We start from the raw sequence: 25,562 nt of genomic DNA, 5'->3' as shown, positions 1-25,562 counted from the left end.
CTAAGTTTAAACGACATATACATTCATTTGTTCAGTTAAGCATTATTTACAAGAGCCAAGGTATTGAAGCAACCTAAGTGTTCATTGTTAGATGAATGGATAAAAAAGAAGTGGTGCATACTTATAATGGAATATGACTCAGCCACAATAAAGAATGAATAAAATCTGCCCTTGTTGGTGTGGCTGAGTTGGCTGGAGCATAGTATCATACATTGGAAGGTTGCAGGTTCAATCCCAGATCAGTAGACACATATGAAGGGCAATCAATCATTGTTCTCTCTCACATCAATGTTTTTCTCTCTCTTTTTCTATCTTTCTTAAATAAATAAGTATTTAATGTGTGGATTAATAAAATAATGAAGTCTTCCATCTTCAAAAACATGGATGGACGTAGAAGATATTGTGCTGAGTGAAATAAGTCAGATGGAGGAAGACAAATGCCATTTGATTTCATTTATATGTGTAGTCTACAAAACAAAATAAATGCACAAGCAGAATAGAAATAGACTCATAGATTCAGAGAACATTTTGAGGGTTGCCATATAAGAGGGGGTTTGGGAGATGGGTGAAACAGGTAAATGAAGAAGTACAAATTGGTAGTTGCAGAATAGTCATGGGAATATAAAGTATAGCATAGGGAATATAGTCAATAATATTGCAATAACTATATGTGGTATCAGATAGATGCTACATTCATTGAATGATCATCTAGTAAGCTAAATAACATCTCATCATTCAGTTGTATACCTAAGGCAAATAAAATATTATATATCACTAGTAATTGAAAAATTAAAAATATTTTAACACCTGCCTCGTAGGCACATTGGGAAGATTAAATCCATGTATATGAATTAGAAAGGTCAACACAATGTCTTGTACAATGTCAGTTCCCTTTTGCCTCTTTCTAATTCCTTATGACCTCAGGCTCCTCTGCAATGCTACATCTCTCCTCATTACACCTGAGAAAAATAAAACAAGTGAATTACCAGGAAGCAGTTCCAAACATTTCATCAAAGTTTCCCCGGACTTAATATACCACCCCTGGAGGATAAACACTGGGGTTCTGCCAACAAAGGAAGGCTATGCATTGAGAGAAGACAGTTCATAGTAATTTTGTCAGCAAAATTGTAACAATAAAGACCCAAACAACACTTCATCTCACTGTCAGTTGTCTTGAAAGGGGAGATTACTTTTTCCCACAATCTCGGCACATCTAATTAAGGTAGACTTGCAAGCCAGTCAGGTGTAAAGTGCAAGCCAACACTTGTTCACATTAGCAGTTATCAATGGAAAAACTGCAGGAATGCACAGGCTTGGCACCCCTGTTGTCCTGGAGATTATAAACCTGCAGAGGCATGGTGGACACTGACAAGAGAGCTTGACATCTTGCCTGAAAAAGATGGCTTCTCTTTCTCCATTTTCCCTGGTTACTTTTAAAAAACATATTATTATTTTCAATTACAGTTGATGTACAATATTTTATTAGTTTCAGATGTACAGCAGTGATCAGATTATTACATAACCTATGAAGTGATCACCTGATAAGTCCAGTACCCACCTGACACCCTACATAATTATTACTGACTATATTCCCCTATACTGTACTTTTACATCTCTGACTATTTTTAGACATGGCCATTTGTATTTCTTAATCACTTTACCTTTTTTTTTTTTACCCATCTTGTCAACCCCTTTCTAAATTTATATCTGTTTCATTTATTTTGTTTTTAGATTCCACATGAGTGAAATTATAAGGTCTTTCTCTGTCTGACATTTCATTTAGCAAAAGGCCTTCTAGGTCTATCCATGTTGTTGCACATGGCGATATTTTATTTCTTCTTATGGCTGAATATATTCCATTGTGTGTGTGTGTGTGTATATATATATATATATATATGGCATATATACTAGTATATGGCACATTTTATTTAGCTAACCATCTATACAGTGGTGCCTCGCATAAAGAACGCCTCGCACAGCGAACGCTGCACACAACGAACTTCATTTCATGATTCATACAACGAACTTCGTTTCACACAACGAAGTCACCCGAGCTTCCACGACTGCTTCGCCCGAGCTTCCACGTTCGCTGCCGATGTATTGCATCCTTCCGCGCAGGCACTGCAGGCAGTCGTTAGTCACTGCGCTTAACTTAAGCACGCGCGGCAATCGTTCTTCATTACGAATTAAATCACGCACGTATCACGGCAGTCGTCCTTTTAAGTTAAACTCAAATCGTTAAACAAACGACTTTGGACAGGTTTTTCATGAAACCATCGGCCAAAAAGCAGAAAATGGATGAAGATGTGCAAGATTCGGTAGACTCTACTTAGTCTGTCTTAAAATTAAAAAAATGTGGTTTTTTTTTAAAAAAAAATTATGTTTTTAGATGTATCTAAATAAAAATAATAACAAAAATAAAAATAATAACAAAAATTTATCTTTTTTTATGTCATCTTAGCATATTTTATGCTACAGAACGAATTATTTTTTTTAACATGTATTGTTATGGGAAAACACGTTTCACATAACGAACTTTTCGCATAACAAACTTGCTCCTGGAATGAATTAAGTTCGTTGTGTGAGGCACCACTGTACGTGGACACTTAGGTTGCAAAACCCATATTTTGGCTATTGCAAATAATGCTGCAATGAGCATAGGGGTAGATACATCTTTTTAAATTAGTGTTTTGGATTTCTTCGGATAAATATTCAGAGCATGAATTGTTGAGTCATGCAGTATTTCTATTTTTAATTTTTAAAAGAAATCTACATGCTGTTTTCTATAGTGGCTACACCAATTTACAACCCTACCAACAGTACACAAGGGTTCCCTTTTCTCCACATCCTGACCAACATTTGTTGATTGTTGATTTATTGATGATAGCCATCCTGTCAAGTGTGAGGTAATAACTCATTGTGGTTTTAATTTGCATTTCCCTGTTGGGTATGATGTTGAGCACCTTTTCATGTGTCTATTCTCCATCTGTATGTCCTCTTTGGAGAACAGGTCCCCTACCCATTTTTTAGTTAGATTGTTTGTTTTTTGCTGTTAAGTTGATGAGTTTCTTATATGATTTGAATATTAATCCTTTATTATATGTATCATTGCCAGATATATTTTCCCATTGCCAGATGTATTTTCCCATTCAGTAGGTTGTCTTTTCCCATCTTGTTGATGGTTTCCTTTGTTGTGCAAATCTTTTTAGTTTATCATAGCCCCATTGAATTGTTTTATTTTGTTTCCCTTGTCTGAAGAGACATATCAAAAAATATGTATTGCCAAGAGCCATGCCAAAGAATTCACTGTCTATATTTTCTTCTAGAATTTTATGGTTTTGCATCTAGGTCTTCAATCCATTTTGAGTTTGTTCTTGTATATGCTGTAAGAAAATGATTCAATTTCATTGTTTTGCATATTTCTGTCCAGTTTTCCCAGCACTATTCATGCATTTCAGTTTGTCATAGCAAACCCCCAAATCAAATGCATCTTATCATCTGCTTGGCATTTGGGAATACTTCTAAGACTTACATATATTTGATGAATATATGTAGCACATGCCAAGCACTATACAAATAAGCCTCGTTTTATATAGAAAAGTTAACTTAACTCATTTTCTTCTTTCATCCAGTCATTTAACCACATTATTGTGGGAATCTTGGGTGCCAGACCCTGTGCTTAACACAGCTGATGCAGAGATAAATGCAAAGTTGACCTTGCCCTCAGGAAATTTTAGTCACATTAATAAGCCATAAGAACACAAAAGCCATTGGAAAGGCAAACATGTCCATAGGAAAGGTTAAAAATAATATCTTATAAGGATGTTGTAAGGCCAAAATAAAAAATAAAATGCTTCAGAGTTTTGAAAAGGAAGAAGTAGAATGTCAAAATAAGAAATGTTACGTATTATTCTCATAACTCAATTGCTGGTTAATTCTTTACCAGTTCATGCATTTACTCATACTTGTATGAATAAAGAAACCTAATGAAGAATAAGATTGAAAATCGGAGAGGATAAGAAACACAGAGAGAAATGATGGTTAAGGATAGGCTGGCAGAGAAATTACTATTTACTAAGCTCCAACTGCAAGTCAGGCACATAGCTGATCTAATTTGACCTTCAAAATATTTTTTGAAGTTTCTCCCTTCTCCTCCTCTTCCTCCTCCTTCTCTTCATTATTATTATTAATTCCACTTTGTAGATTATCATATGAAAAAAAATTTTGTTTAAGGAGGCACTGTGCAAATAAGTCACTTTCTATCTAGAAAAGTAAACTCAGCTCATTTCCTTTCTTCCTCCTTTCCTTTCTTTACTCACTGGGAATCAACAATTCGCACATTCATCCAAGTGTCTGACTTCAAAGCCCGTGCTCTTGTTACTATGCCATGAGGTAGAGAGAAAATGCAAATTTATGGAACAAGCATGGCACTTGAGGAAAAGATGATAATAAACGGTGGCATTCAGGGGTATCTATTTCCTTCAGAACTCCTTGATTTTGGAATATTTAACCTTTAATTTAACAGAGATTCTGACAACCAAAAATAATACCAATTGCCTTTTGACATTGCTTTTAGTTCCATGGCAGTCCTCATAGAAAGTGCTTTCAAAGATACTGCAAAAAAAGGGAGAAAGAAAAAAAATAAAAAAGGAAAGGTAAAAGCAGTGAAAGAAAAAAAATTATCTTAAAATAGGGCTGCCTAGCACAAGTACACATGTGACACCTTGAAGTCACTCAATGCGGACAGTGTGAGGAAATGAGGGCAGGGACTGGCTTGGTGCTTGTTTTATAGGTGAGACAAGAATTTGAGGAGGCTATGTGACCTGTCTAAGCTCACATGTCTCTTAATTTAAACTACAAATTAATTATTTTTTCATGTGTATTAGTGGAAAAGAATTTACCAACAAATTCTATTTTTTTTTAAAGTGGTAGTGCATTGTCTGTAATGAATGTTTTAGGCCCAGAATTAGTATTGTAGCACCTTGCTGTTCAAAGGTGGTCCATGGACAGGCGGCACCAGCATCAGCTGGGAGTTCATTAAAAATGCAGGCTCCCAGAATCCTTAGGTGTTTTGCACACATTCAATTTTGGGGAGCCCTGAGAAAAAATGACATATCTTTTTTTTTTTTTTTAAAGGTGGACTTTGGGACTATGTTCACCTGGGTTTAAATCTCAATGCGAATTCCTGAGCCATGAACCTGTTTTGGATAGTGAAGAAAGAAAGTGGGAAGCATGCAGGGAGAAACAGCAGCTTGGGCAAAAGCGCAGAGTGTGACTGGCGTTGGCACATTCATGGGAGGACAAGTGGCCAAATGTGTGGCCTGCTATTCTTCCTGAAGTGTGAAGACAAGCTAGAAAAAAGACCTAACTGCCAGGGTGAATATTCAAATGGGGAAACAATTAATAGCTCATACCAAACCACAACAAAATCAATTATTTTTGTCTGCTATATTAAAGTTTAACTATATCTGACATATAGGGGCTCAATAAAAATTTGCTGACTGATTGAGTCAGCATAAAACATTTAATGTCTGTCATCTCAGGGGGTGTTTCCAACATCTATGAAAGACAAAAGCATGGATTTTTTTTTTACATTGTCATTATCTTTCTTCATTGTATAGAGCACCGACATTTGGGAGGAGAAAATGATCTGCATGAAATTATGCTGCAAGTAATTGCTGTAATTGAAGAATTTCCAAACATTCCCTCTTTTTAGCTAATTAAGCCTCAGTTCTTTGGCTTCATACTCTTGCAACATCACAGCCCAGATCTTCTCTTGAGAACACAATGCACACAGAGAATGAGGGAATAAAGCAATGTCCTTGCGTGTCATGGCAACCAGTTCTTACTTTGCAGAAGTTCTCTGTGTGGCTTTTTGTGCCACTGATCCTTATATCTCCCAAAGGTGGAGGAGCGGCTCCGCTAATTGGAGTTAACAAGCTTTATTTGTACGCCTCGCTCTGCCATCATGTCAGGTACTGTGTTCAGATAACCTTTCCCTGATTCTGATTGACAATTACTGTGTTTCTTTTTAAATCAGAGTAGGACTTAAAGCAATTCAATATAGGCAAAGACTTACTAAGAGAAGGGGGATTAATAAAGCAAACAACTTACTAAGAATTGAATAGGTTTAACATCAGACAATATGTCAACTACCTAAGCCAGTTTCAGATTACTGACAACTGAAGTTGCCTCTATGAAGATACTGCCTAGCAGATGAAATGGTTGTCCCAGAAAACTACATGGTATACTGAAATACATGGACTTGAATCAATGAATTAAGCTGAAACAAATGCCAGTTCTGACATTAATATCACCACCACCACCCACCCCACCCCCAACTAACAGAACACTTAGGATGAGCCAGGGAAAGTAATAAGTGCATCCACAGAAAATATTTCATGTAATCTTCATAAACACCCTGCAATTAATCCTAATTTACAGCTGAAAATGTAGGTTCAAGAGTTTTCAGAACATGCTCCCAAATCACAGTTGAAAACAGGCATCGTTTCAAATCTAGTCCTGCCCATTTCAAGGATTCACTCACTTGAACTTAATGTCACATGCCTCCTGTGCAACTTTGATGACATGGAGCCAGTTATTTAACCTCTCAAAGACATGGCTTCCCAAATTTAAAATCAGGAAGGCAACACATGAAAAGATCAATGCCTGTGAAAATTAGGAGAGTTCATAACACATAGTAGGTACTCAATAAATATTAGCATTTTATTTCTTTTTCTCTTGAATCCTAGACATCAGCTCTGCAAGGCTTGCAGAGGTTTTGATTACGAGCAGCATCATTTTACAGGAGCTAATCAACACCATTATGAGTTCTGAGACTAGCTTTGCAGGGACCATCGGATCTGTTACAGAGCACCTAAACACTTTTGTTTAGTGCTCCAAGGGCTCTGTGGTGCTACACACCTGCTAAGTCACACCAAAAATACTATCGACAGGCTTGGTAACACTACTTCGATTCGGATTGTCTGATGTTTACTCTTGGCTAATCTGTGCCAAGTGTTTCAGTTTCCTCAGGACTCTTTCCCCTTTGATTTACTTCACATTGAGAGAGAGAGAGAGAGAGAGAAAAGTCACACAAGCCACTGTTAGGGCTTTTTCATATTCAACAGTGAAATGAAAGGAACACCACCCATTTTCCAGCTTTGCTATGAGAAGCGAATGAGATAAATATGGCTGTATGCCTAACTCATGATAGGTGGTATCTAGTTCTTAATTCTTGCCATCAAAGTTCTCACAACACAGAGAGCCATGAACCAGCTCTTTCTTTGTCTCTGGAAAGGTTTAGCAAATGATTGTTCCCAATACAATGTGTATGCAAATGATTTTCCTGGAAATGCCTCTTCTGCTTTAAAATGAGGAGTCCAAAGATAGATTTTCCCTTTGAAGATAAGAGCTGGTGGACAAGGTAATGGCCATCTTAGTTTCAGAAAGTTTATAAATGAGCTTCATAGGAACCAGAGTTAATAGAATTCAAGGAAAAGGGGGAATTAAGAAGTGAGAAGAGGTATGAAGGATTTGTTTGTGATCATTAGATAAATGTGCAGTTATTTTAAGGAGAAGCTCACGTTTGGAATATAGTTCTATACAGTAGACAGATGTTAAGACCACTGAAGCAATGAAGTGCAGTCATAGGGAATGAGACAGAGTAAAGGAAAATACTCTCATTAATGTACATGATCAAACACTAATGTAATTTAATAAGAAAGGTTAAAGGCCATGTACCCCTGAAATTCTCCTATGACCTATGGCCCTCATCAGGGAACTTAATAATTTTAGTTGATACCCAAGTTTGGTGTTTCAGAACTCTATGACCATTTATCTTCCATGAACCCCAGTTTATTTCTAATTTATTAAATAAAGAAAATGGATAATGTGTCCCTTTATTTTGTATTTATTATAATGTGATTTTTAAGTATGTTTTAGTTCACTTTTATATATATATATATATATATATATATATATATATATATATATATATATATATTATTGATTTTTACAGAGAGGAAGGGAAAGGAATAGAGAGTTAGAAACATTGATGAGAGAGAAACATCGATCAGCTGCCTCCTGCACACCCCCACAGGGAATGTGCCTGCAACCAAGGTACAGGCCCTTGACAGGAATCAAACCTGGGACCCCTTAGTCTACAGACCGATTATCTATCCACTGAGCCAAACAGGTTTTGGCAGTGTTTTAATTCTGATTTCACTGAACTCTTCATAACAAATGTCTGATATGGCTTTCACTATTTCCGTATTTTACATAATACAATTGAAGCTAAGAAACTTAGTCAAGGAACTTTCAAAGGCCCATAGATGGCAGGTGGCAGAGCCTAGATGGAGAACCCAGATTGTCTTACTCTAAATCTTGAGTTATTTTGACTATGTAACACTAACCCCCTCAAACAATTGCATAATATAAAGAACATGGAAGCAAGGTCCATTTTGGCATTGTGTCTAGTACATAACTGGCATTCAGTAAACACTGGGTTGAATCTAAGGCCAAACTGATAGCTAACTATCTTGTACTATATACCATATAATAGAGGCCCAGTACATGGAATTTGTGCATGGGTAGGGTCCCTAGGCCTGGCTGGTGATCAGGGCCTTCTTTTCCCTAGCTGCTGGCTCCAGGGCCTTCCTTTTTTTCCGTGTCACCCACTGATGTTCAGCGCATGTCATAGTGAGCAGTCAAATTCCAGAGGAGACAATTGCATATTAGCCTATTATTATATAGGATGATTAACTTTAAAGTAACATGAGGATGGTCTGGCAAACATACTACATGAATAAAAAGTAGTCATCGTGAGAGACTAGACATTCTTCCTAAAGTTGCTGCCCTGTTCAAGAAATCCCTAAACTCTCCCTGTGAATCATAATTGGAGTTTGAAACATAGACCATTATTTACTTACTTTAGACTACATTTTTGGTGTTCCAATGGAAGCTTGGATGTTTGAAAAGGTCATTTTGGCAATTCAGGCGACTAACTTAAATGTGGGCAGGAAGTAGATGGGATGGTCTAGGAAGGAGACCCAAACCAGAAGGGCTCTGAGACTGCTCCACAGTCCTCAAAGAAGCTAAACTTACATGTCAGAGTTTTTATTCTTTAAAAAAAAAATTATTGTTGAGGGCATTACATATGTCATGCTTTTTCCTTCCATTGCCCCCTCCCTCCCTGCCCAGCTAGTGTGTCTCAGTTAGTTGAGTATCATTCCATGCACCAAGAGGTTGCAGGTTCATTCCTGGTCAGGACATTTGCTCGGCTTGTGGGCTCAATCCCTAGCAGGAGGCCTGCAGGAGGCAGCTGATCAATGTTTCTATCCCTGTCTCCCTCTCCCTCTCCTTCTCTCTTCCTCTCTCTCTAAAATCAATAAAAACATATTATTTAAAAAGTCAAAATATTTCTAGTTTTATGAGGACATTCAATGGCCTTTTGTATAGGAAAAAAGCAACAACAATAACAAACAACAAAAACAAGCTTGGGCTTATGCATTAGAAAGATCAGGAGGCATGTCCTATCCTCACCTCCCTGCTGAGCTGTGCGGGCTCATTTCCCCTCTGAGTCCATTACTGTCAAGAGCGATAACAATTTCTTCCTTGTTGGATTTTGTGGATGTTAAATGAGGTGATGTGTATGAAATCACTCCTAACACAGTGCCTACATGGTAGCAATTCACTCTCTGTGCCCTGACTTTTTTTCTTAGGTTTCCTGATTCTTACTTGTAAAAACATCAGCTTGGAGGTTCTGACAGACGTGATGACCTTTCTCCCACCCCATTGCTTGTTGGGATATAATTCACTTGTCGTGTTGGAACATGATTTAATTTTAAAAGCAAGATAATGTGAGCACTTGAGACTCAGTTGAAGTTATTCAATCAGAAAAAGGTCACGGTAACATATAAATATTGAAAAGAATGATAATTAGGCAGGGAAAACAGCAGAACACATTAAAAAGGCATGAAACAATTTTTAAATGTTAACATCCCAATTTAGCAATGTTTACACTACATTTAATAGTTTTATTTCAAGCCAGACTTCTGGTGTAAGGAAGAAGAGGACTGACTTAGAAGCAATTCTAGAAACACAGACACACATTATCATACATGCATATGCACACAAACACGTGACTCTGTTATTTGGGGATGTAGCTAACATTAATGATCCTCACACTCCTCAGAACTATTTACACAGGAAAGTTCTAACAAGTCAAAAACAATAATACAGCAGTGGGAGGAAAACAAGACACCATAAGAGGCTGTGTTTCATTTAGCAGTTGGCAAGTTTCAGAGGTTCAGCAATCTGGTCTAGATGTTTATACGAAGCCCTTCCATCTGAGAAAGAAATCTTTAGAAAACAAGTCCAAACAACAGGCCTTGCAATCCACAGATCAGGTTTGGAATCTACGCTGTTCTGACTGTACAGTGATTTAACTCCTCTGAGAAACCGTTTCCTGTTCTGTAAAATGGGAATGAAATTGACACGTATGATAATATAGGTTTGCTCAGATAAATAAAGACACAAGTAGCATGTGGCACAAAGTAATTAATTATAAATGTTATTCCTCTGCTCCCATTCCCTTTTTGGAAGTGCCAAAAAATACTTATCATGTACATCCACCAATTCTTCTAAGCATCTGTGCTTAATGAGTAATATTCATGTGTAATATTACATAATTTTATACAACACATTTGTAGTATGCAAAGCACTCCACCACCATTATGTAAATTGGTCTTCACTAAGACCCCGTGAGCAGACTAAATGAAGATGCTAGTACCAACGGGGCATATAAAAAACCGAGGCACAGGGTACAGACTGGAGGATATGCATAACTCTTCCCTAAGTCTCCCAGTTCTTTTTTTTTTTTTTTCAAGTTATCTTTATTGTTGAAAGTATCATTGATGTCTTCCTTCGTTTTTCCCCATTGAAGCCCTCCACCCCACACTCGCCCACACAGGCCTTCACCACACCATTCTCTGTGTCCATGGTTTATGCATATATGCATACTAGATGTCTGGTGCATGGATGGAGTCCCTCATCCTGGCTGGCCATCAGTGCTGATTGGGCCTGTGGGAGGTTGGCCAGTGGCTCTGATCAGGATCATTGGGCCCAGCCAGCCTTGGGGAGGGGCTGTGGGAGGTTGGCTGTGGGAGCACACTGACCTGTATGTCATAACAACTGGTCAACTGGTCAGTCAGTCATTTGCTCATTCAGTCGCTTAGGCTTTTATATATATATACACATATAGATAAGTTCCCCCATTAATCACTTCCCAGTCTCCCAGTTCTTAAAAAACAACCACATGATGTTCCTTCTGTTTCTAAATGATACTAAACATGCCCTTCCACTAAAAAATAAGAACAATAAAATTTGAAAGAATATATGAGGACACTGTGTTCAGACCCTGGAGAGTAGGCAATGCAAGATTGTGGTTTTTAAGAAATGAGTTGAGCCAAATATATTCTTTAACTTTCTGCCTATGTGCATTTTTTCAGGACTGCAGCAAAGTGGAGCCTGAAAGAAGGTATGGCTAACAAGTAGGTTTGGGGCTGTTGATGTATTTGAGCAAGTATTTGAGAGACTGAATAAACTGTGCAGGGGTGAGCCATAGAATAGTGAGTGGGAGTTCCTAATGGGACTGCTATAATGTGCTAGGCTCTGTATGATCAGAACAAGGATATAATAAGCCTAGCAGAGAGTAACTGCTGTGGGGTTGCAGAGGACAGGGGATGTTTAAGTTTTGTCCCATCCAGTATGTGAGCATTGCTGAGCTTCTCAGACATCCAGCTGACATGCAAACTAAGTAGAAGAAAGGAAAACAAAAAAGCATAAATCTAGATATTTTTTTAAAAAATAACTCTAATAGAGAAATTAATATAAAATTCATTTCCTTGCAAACATTAGTAAAATTGATAAATCTCTAATAGGACTGATAAAAAAATGTTTCTGAAAGAAGAGCCAAATGAGCCAGTCTTATATTTCCTGCTCTTTTTTTCCACTATACTACCAGTCTCATGAATGGGGATGGGGACCTAGTGGCAGGACCCTTCCTTAACCTGCTTGTGACTTCCCCATGGATGAAAAGCACCATCTATTTCTGTGGCATGATACATCTTAGAACACTCTTCATTGGCATTTTGGGGTCATAGCACCCTTATAAAGAAGGAAGAACAGATTTCAGGTGACAAATAAGTTATAGTTAGTTCAGGCTCAGAGATGACAAGCCCTATAGCCAAGGTCAGATGGCTAAAAAGGAACCCAGGCGGAACCTGAACAAATGGATTAACTCCAGTCTTATTTTCATATTGAAAGAGGAAAAAAGGGGGGCGGGCAGTAAAGCAATTAAGAACTTTTCCCCACCATCTTTCAGTGATCATGCTTGGCCAAGAATGATTGTTTCTTTGATGATAACATGTTTATTATTAAGGGAATAAAATTCCTCTACTTTAAATGGTCAGTGTGCACCAACAAAGGAGGCCCCGTGTCTTAGGCAGATTGCAAGGTCTTCTTCTCTCTGTCTTGTTAGTTTTGGATTAAATGGATAATAGTTTCCGATTAAATGGTAAAATTTAGGGTTTGCTTAATGACTTAAATGAAATGTAAACACATATGAAAGGCAAAAGAAAATACAATTCAATCTAAATTCCTCTTTTTATTTCAGTGAGCTCATTAGTCATCTAGAAATGAATGGAACAGTAACAAGGTAACATGAGTTCCTAACAAAATAACATATCAATCATATTTAATTAACATACCTTTTTGTAATCTAAAATAATCTCCTGTTCATTTCAAAGGACTTCTTTCAGCTGCTTTTCAATTTTTGTTTTGAATTCAAGTGATAAGTATCCTAATTACAGTTTGTTTTTTAGTTATTTTTTTTCTAACCCCTGTATTAAGAGTGAGAGAAATGAAGAAGGAAGAATCATATTTCTGACCCAAGATAGATCCTCAGTAGAAAGGAGGTTAGTACTTTCAGCACCAGTTCTGAGGTAATCATTCCTGGAAGATTTTGATGCATCTTAGTCCTTCATCATCTCTAATTTCCCCTATTCTTTAGCTTTTATTTCAAACCACATGGTGGAGCCAGACTGATTGGGCTTAAATCATTACCAGCTGAGTGACCTTGGACAAATTACTTGACCCGCGTGGGCTTTATTTATTTATTTATTTATTTATTTATTTATTCATTTATTTTAACCTGTAAACCAAGGTAGTTGTGAAAATTGTGTGTGTTTGTGTGTGTGTGTGTGTGTGTGTGTGTGTGTGTGTGTGTTTAAATCTGTGGCTTGCTTCAGCCCAGTGGAAAATCATCTTGTGTACCAAAAGTTGCAAGTTTGACCCCCTGTCAGTCAGGCCACATACTTGATTGCCAATTCAATCCCTGGTTAGGGTAGATATAGGAGGCAACTGATCAGAGGTAACTGATCAATGTTTCTCTCTCACATCGATGTTGACCTCTCTCTATCTCTTCCCTTTCCTGTCTTTCTAAAATCAATAAAATATAACCTCAGGTGGAAATTAAAAAATAATGTTTGTCGTTCTTTAAAGATTTGCTACTGCTATTATTATTATTATTACCCTGTTTCTTCCCAGCTGTTTTCCCTCTCCATTTCCTGACACCACGTTAATTTAGGGAGGCCAGTGGCAAATTCTTTAACACCTTATGTGTGGGCATCAGAAAATTTAGGCCACACCACTCATCCACCATAGATTCTTCGGCAATGGACTCTCCCTTCTGGAACTTCCATGACATTATCTTTATCTTGAAGACAAAATTCATTTCAGTCTTGGAGGGATGTTCTTACACTGTGTTGAAGCTACTCTTTCTCCTGGCTCCTTATGCCCTCATTATATGCACTCATTCAGGTAGCCCCAACTGAAAAAGCTAACTCCGGTGCATACTTGTTTCAACTCCTTCCTTTTGCAAGTGCTCATAGCCCGTTCTCAGAAGATTTCTACTCTTTTTATCTTGGGTTACAGCTGTTTATAAAGGTAATATACTTTCCTGCTAGAATGCAAACAACTTGAGGGAACAACTCAAGTCATGTCCTCACTTAGGTCACTGTTATAATCAAATTGATTTTGTTCTATAAGATACAGGCTGCATGGAAGAGGTCACATGTGCTGCCACAGAAATAAAGTGGCCACGAGTAATCCTGAAAATGAATGGCTACATCATAGCACCTCACATCAGAGTCACATGTGTCACTCCCCAGACTCCATGTTCTGCCCTAAACTGTACCCTATGGCAAAGCCAACCTTCTAACGTCTCACCTAGTTGCTGACTTTCAAGATCCTTTCCCATTAGAGTATCTTCTTTGCTTTTCCTCCTCATAGCCCTTCCTTCACCTTCAAATTGCTAATTTATTTGCTAATTTCTATTTATTTTATTTTCTGGATGCCCCAGTTCTTGGAAACACAGTGTTGGGTTTTTTTGTTTTTGTTTTTGTTTTTTTCTGCTTGTAACTATGCCAAAATTACTAGAGCTAAACTTGTCTTCACACTGAAACAAACAAACAAAAACTAAATGATAATATTGGATGGAATAGATTTTAAAAAATGATTTCTTTCTAATTTCTTTTGTGAATCTTCTCATCTATACAACAATCTACCCATCCATCCATCCATCCATCCATCCACCCAACCATCCAATAATTATTTGTAACTCACCAGTAATACAAAAGACAAAGTACAGGGTACTGAGAATAGTGAAATAAATAGCATATCTTCCAGCCTTCAAAGAAGTATTGAGGCAATTTGGTAAAGAAAAATCAATTCAACAGAGTTGAAATCAGTTGATCATGTCTAGTTCTGGGGAGTGTGAATATGAGTAAAATATGGGTCTCAAGGTGCTTACAAGCCTAGTGAGGAAATCAATCCTTAGAAAGTCTTATAAGTGTGATAGGTATTGAAATGCAAATATCAGATTGATCAAATGTGTGCTCTGTCAGGCGAGGGCTTGTTGACCTGGAGAAGTTTCTCAGCTGCTCAAGTATTCGCTTTTTTTCTTTTTTCTTTTTTTTGGTGTAAGGCAGGTGTAATATTATCACACAGTGTTGTTTTGAACACCAAGATAATTTACTTAATAAAGTGCTTTACTTCATGGCAACTATTTTCAGAATTATTTTTTAAAAATATATTTTATTGATTTTTTACAGAGAGGAAGGGAGAAGGATAGAGGGTTAGAAATTTGGATGAGAGAGAAACATTGATCAGCTACCTCCTGCACACTCCCCACTGGGGATGTGCCCCCAACCAAGGTACATGACCAGAGTCGAACCTGGGACCCTTCAGTCTGCAGGCCGACATTTTATTCATTGAGCCAAACCGGTTAAGGCTATTTTCAGAATTCTTAATGTAGCATTGTCCATGATGGGGTCACTATGAGAAGTAAATAGGACAGACGAAAGCATCCAGCACATAGTAGGTGTTCAACACATGAGATTTTCCCTTTCCTTTTCCAGTAACTAACTCCTTTGGTCAATGAAGTTCCATAGTATATTCTCCAAAGGAAATACTTAAGAGTCCCATTACCTCCATGTGATTTTCTCTCCTGACAGGTGTCGGCAGGCAGCAATTCAATCCTGCTTTCATCAGACTCCCACATTATCATTAACCACTTGACAGCCTAATCCTCCTCAGAGTGAGACAAGACCAGTGTTCCAACTCCAGGCAAGTCAAGCGCTACAAAGTGATGCACTGTGGACCCTGTCCACCACATTGCTGCCCTGACAGCTCGATTAAGAGCCTGCTCAGAGGTAGCACTTTGCATCGGTGCCCTCAAATGAAAAGTTACAGAAGGAAGCAGACATTTACCCATGGGATGGAAAGCAGAAGGGGTGCGGTTCTGAATTTCTTTTAAACAAAACAAAGTCTGCCTCTTCCAGTGCACCTCCTTTTTTCATCACATACAATTACTTGTTCATCAAACATTCACTGAGGATATATTATGGGCTTAGACCTGTGCTAGGTGAAGGCGAATCAGAGACAGATGGACAAGGCACAGCCTCAGCTCTCACAGATCTCAAAATATAGAAATACACAGAAATATTAAAACTCACTGAAGTTTTTATATGAAAATAGATAAGGTGATGATAGAGCTTCATGTGGTCAGACTGGGAAAGGTCCATGGAAAAGGTGACATTTACTTCATGCTTTGCAGTGTGAGTAGGAACAAAACCTATTTCATTTAATAAACATTTATTGAGCAATTGGTATATATTAAAATGCGCTAAATTTTAAGCCACAAATATTAATATGACTCTATTTGAATTACCAGTCTAGCACTTAATCATGTAGGAGGTTCCAAAAGGAGAGTATTTGTTTTCAAGGTGTGTCTGTGGACATGAATGATGAGTAACTAAGGTTTTGGGGGAATATAGACTAGTTTAAGAGGTTGTTATCTGATCCAAACAGTTATATAAGCTATGCTAAGGGATTTAGCAAGAAATTTGAACTTCAATTTATTTTATTTCATTTTTTTAGAATACGGACAACCATAAAGGTGTGTGTGTGTGTGTGTGTGTGTGTGTGTGTGTGTGTGTTTTAAGGAAGAATAAGATGAATGCATACTGCTCTCCTCATTCCCAAATGAGAGAAGAGTGATTCAGAGCTATTCCTCCAAGTAGGGCTTATAAACCAGGAGCATCAGCATCTATAGCCACTGAGTTGCTTAGTAATACAGAGTCCCAGGCCCATCTCAGAGCTACTGAATCAGGATCAGCATATAAATAAGACACCCAGATTCACATGCACATTAACATCTGAGAAACCTTTGCCCAGGAATTCAAGCTGATCAGTCATCAGACACCAGTTTTCTGACCATTACCCCAATGTTCTCCTCACTTTCATGCTTCTTCCTCAGGCATTTTTATGACCTGCACATTGTGGTGAGTAGGGAAGTAACACAGTGCTTGGATAGAGAGATTGGGTCCCTCTGGAAAGAACAAACCTGAAGAGGAGTCTCATCATGGCTAAAAAGAATGTCTAGCAGAAATATTTGGTGTAATCATATTCCACCACATAGTAATTATTATAATTTTAGTTTATGCATTACCCCAACATATATTTTGTGCTAAAAAGCATTCTGTCCTTAAAACAAATAACGATAAGGTAATTTTAGTTCTGTTGGAATTCAAATTATGTTGATGAGCAGACTTTTCTTTCAAGAAGAACAACTCCAAGGTGCTACCTGTATAAGGGGAACGTGGTGACAGTAGCAGTGGGGGGGCATGCAGCAGTGAGAGGAAAGAGAGGGACCAAGACAAAGGTCAGGATGGCACTAATGAGACAGAGGATGCTTTTGGTAATAGGAGGTGAGGTTCTCTGATGAGTCTCAGGTTGCTTGAGAATGTTTAGGAACAGAGGATTAAAAAAAAAAAAAAGTTGCCATGGACTATGTTTTATGATTCCTCTCATGTCTTAGAGTTAAGAAAATACACCAATCCCCCATTATGCATGGGAGATATGTTCCATGGATAATACCAAATGAATGCAGGAAACCATGGGTAGTACCAAAACCTATATATACTATTAGGGCCCTAATGCATAAAATCTGTGCACTCAGGGGGATCCCTCAGTCTGGCCTGAACCATCTTGTAGTCCAGGAGCCCTTTGGGGATGCCCCACTGACAATTAAGGCCAGCTTTCTGGGGGGTGTGGGCCTAAGCCGACAGTCAAACATCCTTAGTGCTGCCATGGAAACTGGAGAGGCTCCCATCACCATTGCTGCACTTGCCAGTATCCCCCTGTGGGAGTGCGCTGACCACCAGGGGGAAGCTCCTGCATTGAGTGCCTGCCCCCTTGTGATCAGTGCATGTCATAGCAACTGGTCATTCTGCTGTTTGGTCGATTTGCATACTGACCTTTTATCATATAGGATTTTTCTCCCAAATACATACATACCCATGAAAAAAAAGTTTAATTTAAAAAGTAATCATGATATGAGATGAAAAAATTACTAGTAAAATAAAACAAGTATAGCAATATACTGTTATAAAAGTTATGCAAATGTTCTCTCTCTCTCCTAACTTAGATTGCTACTAAATGACTAATAGGTGGGTTGCATATACAGTGGAGGTACAATAAATAGACAAAGAGATGAATCATACCCTGGGAAAATGGGGTGAAACAAAGTAAGATTTTCATCAAACTACTCAGAATAGGTCACAACTTAAAACTTTTGAATTATTTATTTCTAGAATTTTTGTTTGATATTTTCAGACTGCAGTTGACCATACATAACTGAAACCATAAATGAGGGGGAACTACTATATTGTAATTTATATTTAGGGTGAATTTCTTTGCATATATTGACATTTCAGCAATGAGCCAAGTGTTTTGTTTTATACAGAATTTTAAGAAAAAAAATAATGCTTCTAAGGCTTTTACTTAAATTTGGAGCTAGTTTATAAGGATGCTCCTCTTCAGTGAACCATGCCTCCCAATACCCATGTTCTAAAATAGTTCCCTCCCTTGAAATCTAGCCTGGTTCTGAGACTTGTCTTTGCCTGAATTTATTGAAATGCTCATTCTTATGAAGCTTTATACAATCTTTATTTAATCTTTATCATATCTCTTTAAATTATCAAATTAAGTATGAAATAGAAGCTATATATACAGTGAGGAACAAAATAAAAAAGAGTGATATTCTCATAGAGCTTATAGTTGATTCCTTCTCATCCCTTTTGGCTTCCCTATTCTATTTTCTAATTGAAGCTAGCCAGACCTAAAATGACATACCTTAAGCTATATACCTTAACTTCTGAACAGCCAGCTGATCTACACCCTAAATTTGGACTCTTCACCTTCCAGTCCACTTTGCATGTCACCACTTACAACCAAATTCATCATCCTAAAATTTCATTAAATCTTGCTATTTCCTCAACATTAGACGAGTCTATAAGTTTCATAAGAAATAGGTAAAGTCAGAAGCTGTTGATTAATTAATAAACACTGAAATCTTGAGGGCAGTCAGTGAGGTTAAGATCATGGGAATCATTTAGCACAAGAACTAAAGTGTTGGGAGACAGAGAGCACTATGTCTGGATTTGATACAACAGAGTAGAGAAGTCTCAGAGATGACCAGATCTAGATCCAGAGAGTAGCCAAGTAGTAAGTAAAAGGCTGAAATGAATTGGACCAAAGTCATTGAAATTTGAAAAGTTTAGGAAGTGAGATTACAGGATGTTATGTGAGTCACCCACAAAAATACACATCTTTACTTTAACGAAACAAAAACAAATAAACAAAAAAAGCACAAAAAAAAACAACAACAAAAACAACAACACCCTATCTGATAACATGACTTGTGGTATAGATTAAGATTATGAATCAAATACCAGGAATCTTTGATGAGTGTGGGGAGATGACCAGGAAGTCCGTGGATGATCCTGGAAGACCTCCATGATAGTACAGTAGAATTAGCTTTCAAATAAGGAGGAAAAGTAGTGATTAAGGAGAAACTATGAGAAAAATAAAAGGATTTGAATCTTCCTATTTCCAGGATTGTGTTTAGTGAGATCTTCATTCATTTGATCCACAGTTTTTATTATCTCACTAGAGGATAATTCATGCACAGGTAGGGGCCTAGGCCTGACTGATGATCAGAGCTGATCTATGGGGTGACCAGTGGGGTGATCTGGGTGTGTGGGGGTGGTGGGGGCGCTGGCACCCACCGTGGCTGACTTGGGGCCTGTGGGCTGGGGGCAGCTCCTGCATTGAGCATCTGCCCCCTTATGGTTAGTGTGCATCATAGCAACTGGCTGTTCCACCATTTGGTCGATTTGCATATTAGGCTTTTACTATATAGGATTATGTGCAAAACAAAACAACAACAATAACAAACACAACCCAACAACTCTGGATTGAGATGTTTAAGGAAAAAGCAACTTTTACTAAATAGTGTCCTTAGGAGTGAACTTAAGTGATATAGCAGTCCCTTGGAATCAGACCCCACAGATCAGTGCTTAAATTATATATATTTTTTTTTTCTTCACAAAACAGTTTTTCACTGCTACTGTCTTGATCATACTTATGGAAATTCAATTTCATAATCACTATTTACATGAAAAAAAATAGAACCATTTAGGAAAAACAAAGTAATTACTATTACTGCCAATCCATTGATTTGTAGTCCCAATTATTTGTAGTAGCCAGATGTTAAGCTGGGCACTTTGTGATTTTGTCCTACCACCTATTAATTTATGCTGACATTTTTATTTCCACCTGAAGAGGGCAAACAACAGGAGAAAGAATTAAGAAGCAATTGTACTATGTATATTTGATTCCTTAAAATGTTCTTTTCAGATCCTTGGTCTCATTTGTTTCTCATAACATGCATGAAGCTTCACTTTCTTTGGTCACTTAGTGAATTATTGAAACACACATTGTGAGACTTCAGCCCCAGAGACCCCACCTTAATAGGACCTGATTGTTCAAGTGTATGCTGTATAATTTGCACATTTGTGAATTTTTCAGTTTTTCCTTCTGCTACTTATTTCTAGTTTCATTTCATTATAGCAATAAAATATACTGGATACGATTTCAATTTTCAAAAAGGCTTTGTTAAGACTTGTTTTGTGACCTGTCATAATCTGTACTGGAAAATGTTCAGGGTGTGCTTGAGATAAATGTGTATTATGCTGCTGTTGGATAGAATGTCATATATATGTCAATTAGGTTCACAGTGTTGCTCCAGGTCTCTGATTCCTTACTGACCTTCTGCCTCAGTATTGTACTGAAATTTGGGTATTGAAACCTATTATTTATATGTTACTGTTCATTCTTTCTTCAATATAATGCATATATTAGTTCATTTTATAATATCCTTTCATTTCATCTTGAACTCCCATTAGCATTCTTGCAAGGTGGATCTAGTGTTAATGAACTTCTTTGGCTTTTGTTTTTCAGGGAATTACTTTTTCTCTCCATTTCTGAAGAATATTTTTTGCCTAGTTAAGTATTCTTAGTTGGCAGTTTTGTTTTTCTTCTAGCACTTTAACACCCCTCTCACTTCTGATCTGTAAATTGTCTACTAAGAAATCTGCTGAGTCTTGTTTTCTTTTTCAGTTAATCCTCACCCAAGGATATTTTTGCACAATTTTTAGAGAGAGTGGAAGGATGGGGAAGGGACAGATGAGAGAGAAGTATCAATGTGAGAGAGGGCATTGATTGATTGCCTCCCACACACACACACAGATCTGGGTTGGGGCTCCAGCCTGCAATGAGGTCTGTGCAGTTGACTTGAATCCTTCAGTCCATGGGCTGCCCTCTATCCACTGAACCAAACTAGCTGGGGTGAAATCTGTTATTGCTTATCTCTTATGGCTTTAAAATTCTCTCTTTGTTTGTGACTTTAGACAATTTAATTAAAATGTGTCTCATTGTAAATCTCTAGTTTCCTCTTAGTTGAAGTCCTTTGAGCTTTTTGAAATTGGATGTCCAGTTTCTTTTCCATATTTGAGAAAGTTTGCCATTATTTGTTCAAATAAGTTTGCTATTTCTTCTCTCTCTTCTCTCTCATGACTCACATATTGTGTGCATGAATTCATTTTATAATATCTTATAAGCCTGTTAAGTTTCCCTCATTAATTTTGTTTTTCTTTTTGCTTCTCTCACTGGATAATTTCAAATGACCTATCTTTTACTTTGCTGATATTTGCTTAATCAAGTGTGTGGTTGAAGCTTTTCAGTGAATTTTAAAATTCATTTACTATTTTGTCAGGTAATTAATATACCTCTTCTTGTTTAGTTTTAGTTTCTGGAGATATATTTTGTTCATTTGCTTGAACTACATTTCCCTTTGTATTGCCATTCCCACCATTACAACTACCTCTCCCATTGTTTATGGACTGGCTTCTTACATGGATAATACCTTTACCAATAAGCCAAGTTAAATATTCTTGGAGCCTATCAAATCTTTTTGTAGGATGCATTTCTCTATACTTTCTGTTAAATTCCCAGCTAGAGAGACTTGCAAGTTTTCTTTATTAGGAGATTGTAATCTCCTCTCTCTAATTTCTGTCTGTAATGCTGCAGGTTCTCTGGAACTGTTCCAAGTCACCCAGCTCTTGTTACTAGAGGCCCCAGGCTTCTAAGGTATGCTGGGTCCTGCCAGCACTCTGAATCAGATGGGACAGAAACCAGGTAGGCCCCTGAAAAGCCAGAACATAGGATGCACATCCCACTCCTCTCTTTCTCTTCAATGAAGAGCCTACTAAGTTACATCAGCTGCTGTATAGACTGTACTCTAGGTCCTCTAGAACATAAGAAACCTTCCTAGCTGTCTTTGGTTTTCATGGGACCCCAGGCATAAAGAATATGCCAAGTTGCATCAGTGTTCCATGGCCAGTTCTCTCAAAATATGGAACACTGGAGAAATGCTTCAACATTTTTCCTTCCCAAGGAGATAAGGAAAGTTGGTGGTTTTTTCCACTTGTTCCATGCTGAATTTAGGAGAGGGACCATGACAAGTGAATGTCATGAGCTTTCTTACAGACTGTGACCTGCCTAGTTTCATGCTCACCTTGGGCCCAGCTGACTCATCTATTTTCTGGGTTTCTCACAAGAGGAACTAGTCTCTATATTGTTGTTGTTATTGGCTCTGTGGGATGAAAGAAAGTCTGGGGTTTCTTATTCTGTTATTTTGCAGATATTCAGGATTGAGCCTCTTTATATTTTTAAAGTTACCTCCATATGGTTTTCCATATTGATTGTATCAATTTACATTCCCATTAGCAGTGTATAACGGTTCCTTTTTTCACTGGCCAGTGTGCTCAGTGGTTGACACTGACCCATAAACCAGGAGGTCACAATTGAATTCCAGGTCAGGGCATATACCTAGGTTGTGGACTTGCAGAAGGCAGCCAATCAATGATTCTTCCTTTCCTCTGAAATCAATATATATATATATATATATATATATATATATATATATATATATATATATATATATAATTTTTTTAAGTGTTTCTTTTTTTCTCCATAATCCTTCCAACATTTGTTACTTCTTGTCTTCCTAACAATTGCCATTCTAACAAGTGTGATGTGGTATCTCATTTGGGGTTTTGATTTGCATTTCCCTAATAGCTATGAAGTTAAGCATCTTTTCATATATCTGTTGGTAATTTTTATATTTTCTTGGGAGAATTGTTCGTTCAAGACATCTGCCCATTTTTTTAATTGGATTGTTTGGTTTATTTTTTGTTATTGAGTTGTTTGAATTTTTTAGATTTTTCCAATTCACTTAATATATTAGAACCTCAATTTCCTCACCTATTAACTCAGAAAAAATATTTTTCTTTTTCTTTTTTTTCTTTTTTAAAATATAATTTATTAATTTTGTACAGAGAGGAAGGGAGAGAGATAGAGAGTTAGAAACATCAATGAGAGTCATCAATCAGCTGCCTCTTGCATGCCCCCTACTGGAGATGTGCCCCCAACCAAGGTGCATGCCCTTGACCTGAATCAAACCCGACCCTTCAGTCCACAGGCTGACGCTCTATCCGGTTTCGGCTATTTTTATTTTTCTTATGAGGATTCGATGTAACTGAAATTTACTTTAAAACGGTGGTTCCTAAACACCAATCTTTAGACAGGTGCCTACTTTGTAAAGTCAAAATTAAGGGAAGGGGGGAAGGAGAAAATGATAAGATTTATATTAGCCACCATTCTCAACCAATATATCAATTCAACAGGTCTGAGATGGAGGTGAGGACCAACATAATAAAATTTATATTTTAAAGCCCCTTATGTGATATCCTAAGAACCAGCACAATTTGATCCTCACAGCTCTCCTTTGGTGTAAACTGTATTCATATGGAGGTGACTGTCAATAATATTGGGAAGGAAGAATCAGCTGCAGCACTTGCAGAAATAGAGTGGAGAGGCTATTAAAGATGGTTTTAAGGACCTTATAGTATGTATTTCTGCACATATTTTAAAATTTCACATCAGTGAGAGGTAGTTGAACGAATCTGTATGCTCAATGAATATGTACTTTCTATCAGTAGATTTTATGAAATAATTAACACCTAGCACAATTCCTGGCATGTAATAGGTCCTCCAGAAATGTTAGTTGAATTAATAAGTATGATATTAATCTAAGCACAGTTGTCTTAGATTAGCTGTCTAAGTGCTATTAGTGAAATCTTGCAAACTGTTCATTCTTCGAATCAGTGTGCAAGGCATTCTTTTGCCATCTTGTTGTGAAGAAAATGAATTCTGAAGGCCTAGATCCAGCAGCTAACTGAGGAAGAAATGTGCCAAAGAAAAAGCCATACAAAGTAGAGATAAGTACTATGATAGAGGTTGGAATAGGAGCTGCAGGAGTCCAGAGAAAGACAAAATTGCAACTGATTTGTGGATCATCCTTTAGGAGGTGGCACTGGAGGAGGTATGTGAAGATATGGAATTTAGACAAAGGCTCAGAGGTTATTCCAGAATGAGGAATGAGAATGAGAATTAACAAAAATGCATCCTATTTAATAAAAGAGTAATACACAAATTGACCATCACTCCAACACACAAGTTGGCTGCCCCCATGTGGACACAAGGCGGCTGCCACAAGGTGGCCATCAGGGGAGGGCAGTTGGGAGAGACCAGGTCTGCAAGGGAGGGCAGTTGGGGGCAATCAAGCATGCAGGGTAGGGAAGTTAGGGGTGACTACACTGGCAGGGAAAGGAAGTTGGGGGCAACTGGGCCTGCAGGGAAGGGCAATTGGGGGCAATCAGGCTGGCAAGGGAGTGGTTAGGGGGTGGTCAGGCTGACAGGTAAAAGTGGTTAGGAGCAATCAGGCAGGCAGGCAGGTGAACAGTTGGGAGCCAGCAGTCCTGGATGGTGAGAGGGATGCCCAACTGCCCTACTGGGATGGGGCCTAAATGGGCAGTTGAACATCCCTCAAGAGTCCTAGATTGGAGAGGGTGCAGGCTGGGCTGAGGAATACACACCCCAGTGCACTGATTTCATGCATCGGGCCTCTAGTAGATAATAATTAGAAGCATTAGAAAGCACATCTGACTGTAGACACTCCTGTCTCAAGATAAGCAGAGTTAATACCATTATCAGGTGCTTGCAAGGGCATGGAGTTATACTGATGCAACTCATTTCATTCTTAGGGGTAGATAATTATATGTTGACTAAACTGACCAGAGTATAGAAATATACACCATAATTCTTATAATCTTGTGATAAGTCTATGCCTATTTCCTCCAGAATAAAAATCCTCTGAGTGCATATCAGACATTTTTACTAGTATCTTTTGCTCTTTCAATTACTTTTCCATTATAATTATTATCACCAAAAATGACCCTGCTTGAAATTAACTTGTACATTATTGGATGTTTTGTGTGTACTTGTGGCCTATTTTTCAGTTGTTTGAAATCTCATAGCATTTCCTAATGACAACCAAGGAGAGGTAATTATAGCCTACCACTCAGCATTGTAACCATGAAGCGTTTTAGATTATGGGATCATTATATGCATATGACAATGAACAGAATGTCCTCTGTATAGATGAATCACAAAACATCTCTTGGGAATCAGCAAGA

Source organism: Pipistrellus hanaki (assembly GCF_964339955.1).
Source record: "Pipistrellus hanaki genome assembly, chromosome: 9".
In the NCBI taxonomy this organism is placed as follows: Eukaryota; Metazoa; Chordata; class Mammalia; order Chiroptera; family Vespertilionidae; genus Pipistrellus; species Pipistrellus hanaki.
This window is presented reverse-complemented; position numbering follows the sequence as displayed.